The sequence below is a fragment of the Moschus berezovskii genome, chromosome 2, assembly GCF_049115385.1.
Source record: "Moschus berezovskii isolate FMDL1 chromosome 2, NW_MosBer_1.0, whole genome shotgun sequence".
NCBI classification, from domain to species: domain Eukaryota; kingdom Metazoa; phylum Chordata; class Mammalia; order Artiodactyla; family Moschidae; genus Moschus; species Moschus berezovskii.
This window is the reverse complement of record NC_142461.1, coordinates 120,607,944-120,623,468: the sequence shown is the minus strand read 5'-3', so window position 1 is coordinate 120,623,468 and position 15,525 is coordinate 120,607,944. Positions and strand designations below refer to the sequence as shown.

The 15,525-nt window shown below is 38.8% G+C and overlaps 1 protein-coding gene across 14 annotated transcripts in view; it reads right to left on the bottom strand.

Moving 5' to 3' along the window:
- OSBPL6 (oxysterol binding protein like 6) overlaps positions 1-15,525 on the bottom strand; it is a 226,856-nt gene that overhangs the window by 113,024 nt on the left and 98,307 nt on the right. Inside the window, exons 1-2 of one of the 14 annotated variants that reach the window (XM_088830419.1) lie at positions 10,482-10,677; positions 9,642-9,704 (exon numbers count right to left, since the gene is read on the bottom strand). The exons of the other annotated variants lie outside the window; for them this stretch is intronic. The gene's annotated coding sequence lies outside the window, so the exon portion shown is untranslated. Of the gene's footprint in view, positions 1-9,641; positions 9,705-10,481; positions 10,678-15,525 lie in introns of those variants that run through there. 14 annotated transcript variants of the gene reach the window in all.

Here is a 15,525-nt window from a genome sequence, read left to right as displayed (position 1 = left end):
AACTTCTATCTGTAAAACAAAAAAGAAATTTGTGCTAGTTTTGCTATCATACCTCAAACTGCAAAAGTTAGGGCCACAGTGCCTAAGTGCTTAGTTAAGATGGAAAAGGCATTACATTTGCATAATATTTTGAAAGAGATCACATTCATATAACTTTTATTATAGTATATTGTTATAATTTTTCTATTTTATTATTATTAATCTCTTACCGTGCCTAATTATAAGTAAAACTTTATCACACGCATGTATAATTAGGAAAAAACCATATATAGTGGGTTCAGCCCTATCCACAGTTTTGAGCATCCACTGAGAGTCTTGGAATCTATCTCTCATGGATAAAGAGGGATTACAGTCGTGGGAAAGGAGCCAGAGACAATATGTACCTGAACAAGCACAGCTTGTTCCAATAAAACTTTATTTACAAAGCAAGACTGCAAGCTTGTGGGCTATAATTTGCTGACTCCTGAACCAGATTTTGAATGATTAGGAAGCATTCTTGGGACCGGATACTACAGAGTACTTTCAAAGATTATAGATTACCAAAGAGTCTCCCATGGCAGGTCTGTTAATATGTACTAAAGAATCCACTTGCCAATGCAGGAGACGCAAGAGACACAGATTCAATCCATGGATCGGAAAGATCCCCTGGAGTAGGAAATGGCACCCAACTCCAGTATTCTTGCCTAGAGAATCTCAAGGACAGAGGAGCCTGGTGAGCTACAGTCCACAGGCCACAAAGAGTTGGACACGACTGAGCAACTGAACACACACACAGTTGGCAAAGTTATTTATAAAGAAGATATTGAATTTATTAGCTTCTTGCCAACTTCAGATTTTTTTATTTCCTCTAACATGTGCAAGTGTTAGTAGCTCAGTCGTGTCTGACTCTTTGTGACCCCATGGACTATACCCGCCAGGCTCCTGTCCATGGAATTCTCCAGGCAAGAATAGTGGAGTGGGTACCATTTCCTACTCCAGGGGATCTTCCTGACCCGTTGACTGACCCTGGGTCTCCTGCATTGCTGGCAGATTCTTTATCATCTGAGTTCCCAGGAATGCCACCAACATGTGAATAAAAAGGTACTTTATGCTTAGAAATACATGAACTGAAAAGCACTAATAAAACAAAGTCTAGCGAAGACTGTTTTAATCAGAGGAAACTTTTACTTCTGATGACAGTTTTATTAAAAGCCACACATGAGAAAGATTTGCTAATCTCTACCTGAAGGATCACATCCTAAGTAGTCGAAGAATATTTTAAGAAAATGAATAAATTTTTTAACAAAAGGAAAAATGTAAACTAACTCTATTTGCAAGGTTTGTTAAGTTTATAAAATTTAAGAAGGCAAAAAGAAACATGAAAAGGGGCAAAATGTGTTTAGTTAAAAAATGAGTGATGAGACAACAGTCTATACAAGTGCACTCAAGTAACAAATTCTCAGCACCCACCATTCTCCTTGCAGACCCCTCCTGTACAGTCTGGATTCCTCATCTTTGCCACACTATACTTGATTTAGTATACATTTTGGCATAAATTTTCACCAGTTCTTCCTTTTAAATGTTTTATTCTAGAATAATTTTGGATTTTTAGAATAGTTACAAATACAGTACAGAGTTCCCCCAAACCCAGGACTTCCTCCAGTTTTCAGAAGCTGACAAAACAAGACATCTTCATTTGAAAGTTCAGTTCAACAATTTATAGTGTCAGTTGAAAAAAAATTAGACATCTGAAAATAAATTCAAATGCCAAATGTGCAGTTATTGTTTAAATAAATCGTATAGTACTTTCAAATTTAGTTTAATATGAAAATTTAGTTGGCAAATCACCCTTCAGTTCTCAGCTTCTGTCACCTCAAATAGGCATATGCCCTGTCACTTTTCTGCGTGATACTCTTTTCATTTCCTTCACAGCACTCATCTCACTCAATAGTTACCATATTTGTTTATTGGCTTTTTGTCTTTCCCCAGAGACTTCACCTGTTTTGTTTCCTGCTACTCCTTGTTATAATCTCTGCACTTAGAATACTGCTCGTGCACACTGAATAGAGACACTCAATAGACTTTGCTGGATGAATGAATAAATGAGCAAACACCAGATATGGCAGGGGTGATAAAAGGCATGTGATAAAAGACACATGTATTTAAATTGTCATTGTTTCTGAAAGTTCTATCCTTTACCACCAGCCATATACAGCTGAAGTTTTCGGGAGATTATTTGTTAGTCTACCACCTGTGTAACCACTTCTTACTGAGACAAAATCTAGAAAAGTTACTTCCAATAAATCCTTGTAGTCTGAAAGCCAAAGCTTTCAAAGTAGATCTGTACTGTTGGTTCACTGCACTCAGGACTTCCTGGCATTATTCATTTGATGTGAAAAGTCAATTAAAAAAAACATTTAAATCACCCTCAGAGTTAGACTGCTGCTGCTGCTGCTAAGTCACTTCAGTCATAATTAAAGTCTAATTAATCATATTTCTGTACCTAAAAATATTTGGAAAAAACTCAAAAATACTGGATTCCAACTTTATGGAGGCTAGGAAATGAGACATTTTGAGAAAACAGGTGAAAAGCTTAAAAGTCTAATGGTGAGTGGGAAAAAAACCTCTCCTTTTTCCCTCCTACTGTCTATCCCTCAGCTTCAAGTTCAAGGAATCACCTGGTTGTAGGGAAAAAAAGGAAGGATAGACAGGTGGCAGGAAGGAAGGACAGATGGCAGGAAGGAAGGGAGAGGAAACTATCTAGTCCTGTACTCTATATGAACACGTACATTTCTCCCAAGATCAAATATTACAAAATGTGTCCAAAAATCAAATCACTTGATCCCTTGACTGAGCAAGGAAAAAGAAAGGCATTCTAAGATAAGCATCCATAAAATATCCACTTATCAGATACAAAGAAGCAAGAAGCAGTGGCACTTTCAGACTATTTACAGTATTTTTCTTCTGTTTCTGGACCTGTACTATAATGAAGGGTAGACACTAATAAGTGCATTCAATGCAGCACAAATTGATCCACCATGCAGAGAGTACAATAATCCCACTGTCACTTCCGGAACCTCTCCTGCTGAAGATGTAATGACTTGCAAGTAACTCAAATTATTGGTGGACTAAAGATTTAATAGACTAAATCTCACTGCCAAGAAACATATCAACATCAATACCAAAAATGGAGGTGAAAGAAATTCAGTTTTTGACCACATACATAAATTTTGGAAGATGAAAAATAATGATAATGATAAAAGATATATAAAATTCTACATTTTTTCCTCTACAAAAATAGAACAATTGTTAGTAGTAATACTGAGATTATTCATCTGAAAAGAGATACAAATATAAAATCACATAATATTAAAACTCCATAAGGTTAACTTGAAAAATTCAATGTCAACTTATAATTTTTTATTTTAAAACATATATATTTCTGACTCTGCTTCCTAAAAAGGCCTGGAAACACTGACAACCAATAAGAATGAATATCCTTAATGCTCAGACTGTAGTTTCTAAATTCCATTTTCTACTAAAAGGAACCAGAGCTCCTTGTAATAACTGATATAACTGATTCTTAGACTGGGCTATGAAGTGAACAAGAGGAGCTTCAAGTATCCCTTTGAACCGAAAAGTGGGGGTCAAAAAACCTAATAGGGCATGGGTGCCTTTGGGATGTTCTTTATCTTGATCTGGGTGCTGATTATATGGGAATACCGAGTTTGTGAAAACTCACTGTGATTCACTTATGATGGATTCTCTTTTCCGTATGTATTTATAGGAACCAATCTGAACGGGTTCCCAAGGAACAAAGAAGTTTTTATTTGAGTATTCTGAAAAAAAGAAAAAGTCACTGCAACTAATCAAAATATTAAGACTCTTAAAATCCATGAATTTACAATGATCCTCAAGAAAAAAAGGAGCTCTCCCCCTAAAAGAACAAAAGAAATATCTCTGATCACCTTTTAAACAGAGAAGTCAAGTGGAATGGTATCAGTACTGTCCGTTCTCATTGGATAGTCTCTCCATTTCCACTACCTGAGGGAGAAGTCTTGTGATCTTCATAACAGGCAAAAGGGAGCAAACATCAACTGTCTTGCTGTACCAGAACTGAGTACTCTTTCTCTTCTTCCAGTTTTTGCCTATGTGATATTTGTTGACTGGTTAGCTGCTTTACCGGCTTCCCTTGTGGCTCACCTGGTAAAGAATCCACCTGCAATGCAGGAGACCTGGGTTTGATCCCTGAGTTGGGAAGATCACCTGGAGAAGGGAAAGGCTACCCACTCCAGTATTCTGGCCTGGAGAATTCCATGGACTGTATAGTGCTGAGCGACGGAACTGAGAACTGAGACTGAGTATAGTGCATGGGGTCACAGAGCTGGACACGACTGAGCGACCTTCACTCACTAGCTGATTTACTGGGTTTACCGTTTTCACCACATTTCAACCTATTTTATTCATTGACTATGCCAAAGCCTTTGACTGTGTGGATCACAATAAACTGTGGAACATTATGAAAGAGATGGGAATACCAGACCACCTGACCTGTCTCTTGAGAAACCTGCATGCAGGTCAGGAAGCAACAGTTAGAAGTGGACATGGAACAACAGACTGGTTCCAAATAGGAAAAGGAGTACGTCAAGGTTGTATATTGTCACCCTGCTTATTTAACTTATATGCAGAGTATATCATGAGGAACGCTGGGCTAGAAGAAGCACAAGCTGGAATCAAGATTGCTGGGAGAAATATCAATAACCTCAGATATGCAGATGACACCACCCTTATGGCAGAAAGTGAAGAGGAACTAAAAAGCCTCTTGATGAAAGTGAAAGAGGAGAGTGAAAAGGTTGGCTTGAGGCTCAACATTCAGAAAACAAAGATCATGGCATCCAGTCCCATCACTTCATGGGAAATCGATGGGGAAACAGTGGAAACAGTGTCAGACTTTATTTTGGGGGGCTCCAAAATCACTGTGGATGCTGATTGCAGCCATGAAATTAAAAGACGCTTACTCCTAGGAAGGAAAGTTATGACCAACCTAGATAATATATTTAAAAGCAGAGACATTACTTTGCCAACAAAGGTCCATCTAGTTAAGGCTATGGTTTTTCCAGTGGTCATGTATGGATGTGAGAGTTGGACTGTGAAGAAAGCTGAGCGCCGAAGAATTGATGCTTTTGAACTGTAGTGCTGGAGAAGACTCTTGAGAGTGATCCCACCAGTCCATTGTAAAGGAGATCAATCCTGGGTGTTCATTGGAGGGACTGATGCTAAAGCTGAAACTCCAATACTTTGGCCACCTCATGCGACGAGTTGACTCACTGGAAAAATGCTGGGAAAGGTTAGGAGCTTCCGTTTCAGCATCAGTCCTTCCAATGAACACCCAGGACTGATCTCCTTTAGGATGGACTGGTTTGATCTCCTTGCTGTAATAGGCACTCTCAAGAGTCTTCTCCAGCACCACAGTTCGAAAGCATCAACTCTTTGGCACTCAGTCTTCTTTATGGTTTATGGTTTATCCAACTCTCACATCCACACATGACTACTGGAAAGACCATAGCTTTGACTATATGGACCTTTGTTGGCAAAGAGATGTCTCTGCTTGTTTTTCCTACCTAAATCCTAGTTCCAGATATTTTGCATTCCTCTACTGTCATTTAAGTGGCATTTTGGGAGGGAGCAGCATTAAATGCATATGTTCAGTTAGCAACTACTAGAAGTACTACCCATGTCTCTCATCCGTATGAGTGAATTCTAGTTCAACAGTTCCACTGAAGTGTGGTGCATAGAAAGGAACTCACTCGACTAGATGTAGTCAGTTCTTTCTTCTGAATTCTCAGTGCTGCCTAAAGTTGCATTGGGCTTCCCAGGTGGCTCAGTGGTAAAGAACCTGCCTGCCAATGCAGGAGATGCGGGTTTGGTCCCAGGATCAGGAGGATCCACTGGAGTGGGATATGGCAACCCACTCTAGTATTCTTGCCAGGAGAGTTCCATGGATGGAGGAGCCTGGCAGGATACAGTCCATGGGGTTGCAAAGAGTCGGACATGACCGAGCATGCACACATGCAAAGGTTGCATTAGCCTTTTCAACAACTTTACTTACATTAGCGTTCCACCAAAAGCCCTAAGTCATTCCCCGCCCCCCACACTTCCAACCATGTTCTAGTAGTGTTGGATTTTAAAAAGATAAGTAGAAAACTTGAATTTTCTGAGAAAATGTAAAGCTGCTAATTTTTGCCCAGTTTGGCAGATTGTATGAGCTTTCGGAATTCTGACATTATTATCTGTTGTATTTGCTATTGCTTCCTCAAGTTTCTATTATCTGATAATTTGGTCAGCAAATCATTTATGTCTTCATGTTCATTTGGGGAAGGGCTTATTGATTGTGGGGTTCGTTGTAGTGTGGTCTAGCCGGCCTGTTTTCTTTGGAACTCCCTGTGCCGTTATCTTTTTGCCTTGGTATCATTTATCATTTTACTTTATTTATTAAAAATGTTATTCATTTCTTTGAGGACCTCTGTTTACTCAATCAGTTCTTTTCTCAAGACCATTCTAGCAGTTCCAAATATACTTGACCCTTATTTTAGCCCATTTTTCTCCATCTTATCATGAGAGAGAGTATTAGAGATGAAATCAACAAATTTTAATAAAATTCAGATATATCAACTCTTTTCCAATCTATTAACTATCAAACCAAGGACATGACATTAGCCAGGTGTGGCTTACTCAGGTACATTTGCCGGTTCTAACCATTCGCCTCATCCTTTTCTCAGTGCCCACAAACCCTTTTTTGATCATCTGCTCTGGAATTTTACCTCGAGTTGAAGTTAGGCTCAGTTGCAAAGTTTGTGTTGTTCCCTTTTCTAAAAATGGGGATGCTGCCATGTTTCTTACTGTGGGCTTTCCTCTCATTCTCTGCCATTGCAGAGGGCATATAACCTGTCTGTATCACCAAGGTGTGAATATCTCCCTGGGAGACAGGAGAGGCAGTGTCTCTCTGTTCTCAGGGTACTGCACTGGTCTAACATGTAGCAGACCCCACTCCAGTACTCTTGCCTGGAAAATCTCATGGATGGAGGGCTGGTGGGCTGCAGTCCCTGGGGTCGCGAAGAGTCGGACATGACTGAGCAACTTCACTTTCACTTTTCACTTTCATGCATTGGAGAAGGAAATGGCAACCCACTCCAGTGTTCATGACTGGAGAATCCCAGGGATGGGGGAGCCTGGTGGGCTGCTATCCATGGGGTCGCACAGAATTGGACATGACTGAAGTGACTTAGCAGCAGCAGCAGCAGTATAGGTTTGTCATAGCTTTCCTTCCAAGGAGCAAGCTTCTTTTAATTTCATGGCTGTAGCACCATCCGCAGTGATTTTGGAGCCCAAGAAAATAAAATCTGCCACTGTTTTTCATTCCCCCCCCCCATCTACTTGCCATGAAGTGATGGGATGGAATGCCATGATCTTAGTTTTCTGAATGTTAAATTTTAAGCTGGAGAGTTTTTTGCTCTTCTTTTTCACCTTCATCAAGAGGCTCTTTAATTCCTCTTCGCTTTCTGCTATTAGGGTGGTGAGTGTGAAAGTCGCTCAGTCATATGTGATTCTTTGTGACCCCATGGACTACACAGTCTACAGAATTCTCCAGGCCAGAATACTGGAACGGGTAGTCTTTCCCTTCTCCAGGGGATCTTCCCAACCCAGGGATTTCCCCCAGTCATCTGCATATCTGAGGCTGCTGACTCTACATGGATATACACTAACTCCAAAAGAGGAATGGAAACAAACCTATTTCCCTAAGGAAATGAGATGCCACTTACCTACTTTTTCCTTTTAAGAAGAGTTTAATTTCTTTCTTATATAGTCAAGTCACAAATGTGTGGAAACAAATTTCCAGTTACTTTAGTCCCATAAACTTAACCTGACAGTCAAAGGGACTCATGTACATTTCATTTTCATGTATGGTCAAGTATCAAGAGATACTGGGCAATACCTAAGAGATCCCATGAGATAAAGCAAAAGCAGTGTAGCCAGAGGACAGTAAACTACCAGAAATAAACATCCAGTCCCAGTAGCCTTCTTTCTTGTTTGCTTCAACATTAAAAGTGAGTATTTTGAGACCTAAAATCTGCTCTAGTAAGAGGCACTATCCATTTGAAAAATGAGGTGCTAGGATAAGAACCACTGTTTTGGGATCAAGTCAGTTTCCCCCATCTGTAAACTATGATCAAATAAGTAATGTTTGAATTTAGCCAATGCAGACAAAAAGGTATTATGCCCATAAGGGTCCTATAATTTGAAATGTGTTCATGGTTAAGGCTCTTTATTACTATACAAAAGTTTGATTCAATATCAAATTAAGAGGAGCATTACAGCAAGTAATTTAGTCCCCAACAATATACAGTGATCAAAAATGGGGAAAGAGAAATTTGTGATTAACTACAACCCACTGTGCTTGAAGATGTATCTGATTCTGATGGTGAAATTTCTCAGTGTCAAAAGTTCTGTGCATGTAGATGGCAGAGTGATTCACTCTGGCGTCCAGAACGAGTGATGGCCTAGAAGATGGACTCGAAATCCTATAAGTTAAAGTGTTAGTCACTCAGTCGTGTCCAACTCTTTGCAACCCATGGACTGTAGCCTGCAGGGCTCCTCTGTCCATGGAATTCTGCAGGCAAGAATATTGGAGTGGTAGCCATCCTCTTCTCCAGGGGAACTTTCCAACCCAGGGATCAAACCCGGGTCTCCTGCATTGCATGCAGATTCTTTACCATCTGAGCCACCAGGGAAGCCCAAATGCCTATACATGTCATTCAAAAAGAAGCCAACCCAATGAATCACTTTACCTCCCTGGACCAAAATAGTCAGATCAGGCAATGGAACCGTTAGGCTGTGACACATCAGACTGAAATGACAACCTCGGGGCTGGAAAAAATGATTCAGACCTTATCACCATGGAAATTAGATTTCCAAGCTAAGAACCATGGGCCATCTGGTTTCATAAGTTTTCCTTCTTCATAGGCAAGCTTGGCAGGTGTTAGCTTAATCTCAGAAAATCATCATTCTCACAGTGCAAAATTTTATATAAATAATAAAATGCCAAAAGAGAAAGTGAATAAAGACTAAGAGAGTGTTATGTGTAAACTACAGGGAAGAGGCTTCATATAAGGGGAGAAGAAACTGATCTTAAAGCAGAAATCTTACCTCAAAAGCCTATAGACAGGCAGGTAACATACAAGGCTGGTTGCTTTAAGACTTAGGGGATGGTAAAGACTACCACATTTCAGTCCTTCACATAGTAAAAAGACCATATTTTTTAATCAACCAAGAGAAGCCAGGTGTGTGTGTATATATATATCTTACGTTAAGTATCCAGATTGCCCAATGTTGGCAATTAACTCAATTTTTAAAAATAAACTTCTATAGATTAAAAAAATTATGCCTAAAATTTGGCCAGTAGGCCACCAGTTTGCAAGCTATGCTTTAGAATTTAACTTTAAATAATGCAATAAATAATAAGCAGAAAGCTCCCATCGTAACACCACCACCACCACTGCTGCTCTTGTGCCTCCAAGAAAATAAGGGTTTGAGTAGGGGACAAACACTGCAAAAGAACCCCAAGAGCAATGATGATACATCCTCCCACTCTGGGGGTCACTGACCTCAGAAAGTAGAAAGCTTCATATAACTGGGAGGGATGGGTCCAAACGGTGAAGACCCTGGGCCTAAAATGTCAAATAGCATATGTCAGGTGGCTCTGAAAACGATAACTGCAAATATCAAAGATGACAAGGAGCCCATAGTGAGCACTGCTGGTATATTATTTATTTCAGCCTCATGTGCAAAAATAATACAATCAATTGTCTATGTATTCACTATGAAAGATTATAAAAACTGGATGCATTTTAAGAATGTGAACGCCATGCATAGATAATGAAAGCAAGGATAACCTTTCAGCCATTTTCAGGATTAGGTCTGCAGGCTCATCACTCAAGAAGGGAAGGGGACCGTCTTATTTCCACACGATGCCAGACATCAGACTAAAAAAAGGTTCAATATTTTGGCATGTTTTTTACTTCCTATCTTTAAGAAAATTACCGCAGAACTTTTTATTAAGATGGCTAAACATGACTAGAATTACCATGCCTTATTTTTGGATCTGATAGATACATAAAAAAAAGAAAAAAAAAATTTCTGTGATTTGGTAATATTTCGCTAATCTTTTGCTGTCATTGAGCACTGACTAATCTGATCCTGCTTTTGATTTTTTTTAAAGGCTTTTTTTCTGTGGACCATTTTTATTGGTCCAAATTTTATTAAATTTGTTACAATATTGTTCCTGTTTTATGTTTTGGTTTTTGGCCATGAAGCATGTGGGATCTTATTTTCTTATTTTCCTGACTAGGGATTAAACTTGCACCCCCTGCATTGGAAAGCAAAGTCTTAACCACTGGACAGCCAGGCCCTGCTTCTAATTTTAAGCTTGCATTATCCTAACTCACCTTGTAACTGGGGGTCAAAGGCTTCTAGGTTGGCTTTAAGGTAAAAACTGTTTGAAGCAGTTTATCCTAAAGTGCCCGTAGCTTTGACTGGAGAATTTGGTCTGTCAACCGAGGCTTCTGGGGTTATCTGGTAAATTATGAGTGGTTTCTCGATTTCTCTTTGCAGGAAGGGGCAGAAGCTGAAAAAGAGAGATACTACAGTTGTATAGTACGTCTCCATAGACCTTTCGTGAGCCTCTGTGGCCAACAGAAAATTCTTTCCAATTTTTCTTTAGAGGAGAAAGTTCATAAGGTATGGCATTTGAGATTTTTTTCCAGAAACATGTTTAAACATCCAATTAAATGTAAACATCAAAGAGTTTTTTTTTTTAATTTTTATTGGGTTATAGCTGATTGACAATGTTGTGTTAATTTCAGGTGAACAGCAAAGTGAATCTGTTATATATACATATGCCTAGTCATTTTTAGATTCTTTCAGTTTTTTAAAACAGTCACTATGAAGTGGTTCCACTGCACAAATGTACAATCCCAATATCCTGACGAAGACCTATTAATGGTCTCTCATTTTCCCTGAGCAGAATTATTGCCAAATTCCTAGAACAATCCTCTAGCAAAAAGAGCTAACTATACTAGCAAAGCATAGTGTTCAACTTGGCATTATATCTCAGAAGGCAAAGAGACAATATTTTATGAGAAGACAAAAGGATGTTCACTTTAAGTTTTTTAAAAAAAGGAAAATAAATATCTGACCCTGAAATGTGACAACCAGTCTTTTCCTTCAAGTCTCAGACCTCTCTCTAGCAGCCTTGTTTATTCACAAGGTAGCTTTAAAAATGACTCCTCTGGTCTGATTATCTTTCAAGCCTATTCTTTCATTCTGCTTTAGTTTTTTCTCATTTTACCTATAGAGAAGAAAAAAAAAAGCAAAACGCATATAGTGAAAAACTAGGACTTAAAAGTGCAAAAGATTTCATCTACTTAGTATCTTGTGTATGGTTGCTCTTTAAGTATCATTTTTATACAAAAAAAAAAGTGTTTGTTCATTTAGAGCCCCTTTAACTCTACAAAAAAAAGCTTTTTAAATCTCTACTGTGTTGTAAGACAATTCTGCGCATCTTATAATTATTAAATAATATTTTATAAAATTTAAATTTGGTTATGGTGATGACAAAGAAGAATGAGGGTTAGCATCCATCAAGATTATTTTTGTATGCTCAGCATTATATGTTTATTTTCTGCAAACACTACTCAATCTCTGCTTTTTAATCCCATATAATTATAGGCAGACTGAATATAATTCAGACTGAATGGTCAGCTATAGAAACTCCCCTACACTGCAGTTCTTAGTGTGCACTCCCACCTCCATTTCTCTTCCCTAGTCTTATTCTGCATAACTTCTTACTATCCTGTAACAGCAAATAGGAAGGTAAGGGAGAACAGAGGACCATGGGGTAATAGCAAAGTTTCCTCTCTTTCTCTGTTTCCTCCAGTCCAGTAGCAGACAAGAAGCAGATATCAGACCCACCGAGTGGTTGAATCTTGCTAATCGTACATCCCCCCTCCCTCCCACATCACACACACTGCGTGCATGTCCGGTGTCTAGCTTGTGTGAACCACATCTTGGCCTGGGTTCCATTTTTCACTCCACTCATCTCTTTCCGCATAGTCTTTGCTTATACAGCCTTCAAAATCCAGCTGAAAACCACAACTTCCAACTCCTTCATCGATGTTCCCAGCTGGAAAGGAGTTTCTCATCATCACACCTGGTACTTTGGTCAGTTCTGACTAGAGTCTGACCTGGTCTTTCATGCTGCTTGCACCTCTCACTGCCTTACCAGGCTGTGCTGACTCTGGAAGCAGGGACCAGACCTCAGTTTCTTGTACACTGTAAGTGTGGGAGTTAAAAAGTGAATTTTAGAAGTTTTCTATTTATATGTACTTTGCAAAAGGTATTTCTGAGACTATAATTAATGCTTATACAGACATTCTGCATCATTTTCAAAAGGACAACAACCACTATATACTGTAGTGCCCTCTATAACCTTCTGGGGGGCTGACCGTTCTACATTAAAAATTACCAATCTATCAATACATATGTCACATAAAATCAAACGTCCCTGATACCAGAAATATTAGGAATAATCATTTTAATTCATCTTCAAAAACTTCATTAGTACAGAAAGATTTATATTGTCACATTCTATTTCCAAATTTCTGGGTGACCAATTTATTAAGTTTTATTCAAAAACCAGAAAGTTAACCAAGTGGCAACTAAACTTTAATTAGGAACTATAAAGGATCTTGTTTTACCTTGCATATAAACTGTGTATGGGGCAGAAGTTCGAAGGCTCTAAGCTTACAAAGTTCAAGTCTGATTACTACTTGTGACAGAACACACTGAAGATTAATTCCTAAAACCCTCATTAAAAAATACACTCAGAGAAGGGAAGATGCAGTTTCTCTTTAAAACTATAACCAAAACCGACGCTTTAAAAGAAAACATTATATCTGTTTTCTATCAAAATACACTGAAGGAATCAAGTTCCAGCTTAATGATGGCCTCTGCAGGTTGACACCCACCTGCTCGGCTCTTAATAAATTAATAGTTGGAAAGGTTGGAAAGGCTGATTTGAACAAAGTCTTTTATGCTAGACAGTACTTGAGTAGGTGTCTCTGCAAAATCTCATCAGGGGAGTTTAGTGACGTGGCAAAGGTTCCTTCTGAATGGCTCATTCAGGCACCAAATGATCCATTTTCTTTGCAACAGAATTTTTCCTGTAAATTATGTGACTAATCCTCCTACAGCCTGAACTTTGCCCACCAGACACCATGTTCTTGTCTGCACAGTCCCCACAGTCTCCTCACGTCTTACTCAAGCCCCTCTACTTAGCACATGATGTAGTCTACCAAGGACTGGACTGTCCCTGTAGCACTAAGTCGGTGCAGAGAAAGGAGACGCAACTCCGTCACTCTGTAAAATACTACAGAAAAGATTCTTAAAATAGTAAAGGCAGTAAAGATGACCAGAATAACCAGAAGAGTATATTTACACAAAGCTAGCAGTCTCCACAGCAAAGTCTATTTTACAGCTGGTTTCTGTACAACATGTGGCCCACAGTTCTGATTCAATGTGCACATCACGTCCACGAAGGAAGTTTGGTCGTGATATAGGGTTAAAAATCCTAAAGTGCTTTCCCAGAAAACCGTAGCCCAAGACACCATGTGAGACCCTTCTTCATTGTCTTGCTTTCCTTGTCTACTGTCTCCATTAAATACCTTAGTTGGTAAAAGGAAGGATTTTGCTTTTCTCTCTGGGAGCAATGTTTAGACAAAAAATTGATTGTTCTCTTTTTACCTGTGATAATCTCAATACATTGAAGCTTTTTACACTGTGTCTAAACCCCCGGAGAGTACAGTTTTAGTGCTACAACCCAACAGAGTTTATGGAAACATGTGCTGAGGTAAGTTCCTGAAGAAAACCAAGACTCCAAGCACTTTCAGCTAGCAACTATGGTGGCTTTCTTGTCAATAACTGAAGAGCAGACTTTTCAACTGAAAATTTAGCTAATCTCATTAATCCTACCATGTATCACAGAAATTAAAGGGCATTTCAAACAGTGAGGAAAGCGTATGAAAATCAAGCAGAAGGCAAGTACAGACACAGTACTGAGTTTAGAGTACAAAGGAGGACAACAGGGGAAGAAAAGGCAGAGAGTGGCTTTGAAAGGTCTTCTTCAGTGTTGGTGAAAGACCAGATTTCACTGGGTGGGCTGCAGCGGACTGAAGTGGGGTTTAGAGTAGAGGAGTTACGTGATTATGCTTCAGGGAGGCAGAACCAGGAGGACAAGCTGGAGCAAAGAGAACCCAGACGCAAGAGGGAATCTCGGAAGATAAAGCAGCCAAAAAGGGAGGGCAGAGCTAGAGACCAACAGGCATTCAGGAGGGACACGCGAAGAGCTCGTATTTGAGACGGCAGAACGGGGTCCCATTGGTCCTGGCATTTTTCTTGTTTTTTAACAAAATAATAGAAAATAAAGCACATCTGGAAATACCGCCAATATTATATAGTAACTATATGTAGAATATAACCATTAAAAATTGTGAAGTGCTACGCTGTACATTTGAAACTTATGTAATACTGAACACCAAATATATCTCAAGTAAAAAAGAGAAAAGAAAGCACTTCCTTTTTTTTGAGAAATGTGATTGCAGTATAAGATCTGGTCAATATGCTAACAAACTAAAATAATGTACTCAACACAAAACATATTTTTCTCATTCTGTTACATATCTATGATCTAGGCCAATTTTTCCAAATTTTTTTGGTTTCTATTTAACTTAGCTGAAATTGAGACATATTTCTCTGATGGTAGGGAAATGTTAACATTTCTGCAACTCCCAGAAGCTGAGCACAAGAAAAGGCCTGGCACCTATTGAGCACTCAAAGAAAAAAAAAATTCTTCCACATGAAACAGCTCTGTTAATATGAACAAAAACTCAGATGACTGATGCTACAGGTAAGAATTCTAATTATAGATTACTTAAAGGAGTCTTCAATTTTATTATTCCCTTGACAATTTCTGTTATATATTCAAACAACACATATTACGGAAACCATTCAGTTTCTATTACATGATTCAAAAAATTTCTTTAATATTTTATTAAAAGAGAACCTCCTTAATTGTAAAGCTTTGGATAATTCCTATTCTTTGGACAATCCTAATTTTCCAAAAGTCGTATGCTACAGAGCAAGAGTCAGCATTTTCTCTGTGAAGGTCCAAATTAGCAAATTAAACATTTTAGATTATGTGGGCCATGCATTGTACCACTTAATGCAGCTATTCAACTCTGCCCTTGTAGCACTGGAAAGCAGTCACAGGTAATATGTAAATGAATGATCATGCTGTGTTCCAATAAAACTTTACTTACAAAAATGTAATAGCTCATATTTGGCCCATGGACTGTAGCTTGCTGACCCCAGTCTAGCAAATTATCCCACTGTGGCAACCTGGTATGGTTTCACTGTTCTTATCTAACTGGTGTG